Raw genomic sequence first — 1368 nt, forward strand, 5'->3', positions numbered from 1 at the left:
TCTTCTTCTTCTTCTTCTTCTTCTTCTTCTTCTTCTTCTTCTTCTTCTTCTTCTTCTTCTTCTTCTTCTTCTTCTTCTTCTTCTTCTTCTTCCTCTTCTTCTTCTTTGATTTTTGAGACAGGGTTTCTCTATGTAGCCCTGGCTGTCCTGGAACTCACTCTGGCCTTGAAGTCAGAAATCTACCTGCCTCTGCCTCCCAAGTGCTGGGATTAAAGGTGTGTGCCACCACAGCCTGGCGAGACATATCTCCTTAATATTCCAGAAGGCAGTGAGAGTAAAGAAAGCTCTCCCTGGGCTCATTAGGTGAGGGTCACTGTTTTTTCTGACATTAACCATCCCCAACACCCATCTTCAAGGTGGACTGCTCCTTCTGCTCGATACTTCCTTCACTCTCTGTGCTTAGTGATAGAACCAGAGTTGAAGACAGACAATGACAACCTTGCATGGGACCAAGAGAATCAACTCTGCTGCAGACATTCATCTCTCCAGAAGAGAAAGAAAGGTAAAGCCTGGAGCAGATGGGCCGTCATGTTAGGTTTCCTGTGAATTGACCAACATCTTACCTAAGACATGATAAAAGACCAAAAGAAATTAGGACTGTGGAGGCTCTGAAGAAACAGCCGAAGAGATGCCCCTGGTGAATGAGGTGAGGCACCCAGAAAGTATCTGGCCAGTAACATGGGAATTTCAAAGCTATTCACATGGGAATGTTGTGGAAAGGTCATGGGTTTTATAGCAAGGATACACTGGCTTTATAAAGGCGACATAAACCTGAACACAATGGGTCTAAGTGGTGCAGGTTGGACGGAATATTTCTCTGATGGTCTTTACTCTTTTGTTTGTTTGACATGAATCTCTTTATCAACAGCACAAGCCTGGAATTCCTGAGTCCACAGTCACATCCTGCCATCTCTTTATGCTTTTTACGTAAAATCCCATTGATTGAGTTGGGAGTTTTACAACTAAAACAATAGCCGGATACAAGGGAAGGAAGAGAGGAGTATGGGACATTTGATCTGTGGGGTGCATTGCTAGAAATGAAGCCTGGGTGGGCAAAGAGATACAAATGAGTGGCTAATTGGCTAATGTAACCAACTTCAACCATTTTTGGAAATCTTAGTGCCTGGGGGGGGGGGGGAAGCACCATTTGTTATCTGTTACATTTAAGCACTGGCCAGGAGGAGAAGAAATAGTAATAATTCGCATGGCCCATTACACTTATAATGTGCTTTTTGTTTGTTTTGTTCTATCAGTCTATCATCTATCTACCTATTTTTCTTTCTTTCTTTCTTTCTTTCTTTCTTTCTTTCTTTCTTTCTTTCTTTCTTTCTTTCTTTCTTTCTTTCTTCCTTCCTTCCTTCCTTCCTT

The 1368-nt window shown here is 42.3% G+C and overlaps 1 protein-coding gene across 2 annotated transcripts in view; it reads right to left on the bottom strand.

Moving 5' to 3' along the window:
* Fli1 (Fli-1 proto-oncogene, ETS transcription factor) overlaps nt 1–1368 on the bottom strand; it is a 121587-nt gene that overhangs the window by 103733 nt on the left and 16486 nt on the right. The gene's annotated exons all lie outside the window — the stretch shown is intronic.

Source organism: Mus caroli, chromosome 9 (genome assembly GCF_900094665.2).
Source record: "Mus caroli chromosome 9, CAROLI_EIJ_v1.1, whole genome shotgun sequence".
Classification (NCBI taxonomy): Eukaryota; Metazoa; Chordata; class Mammalia; order Rodentia; family Muridae; genus Mus; species Mus caroli.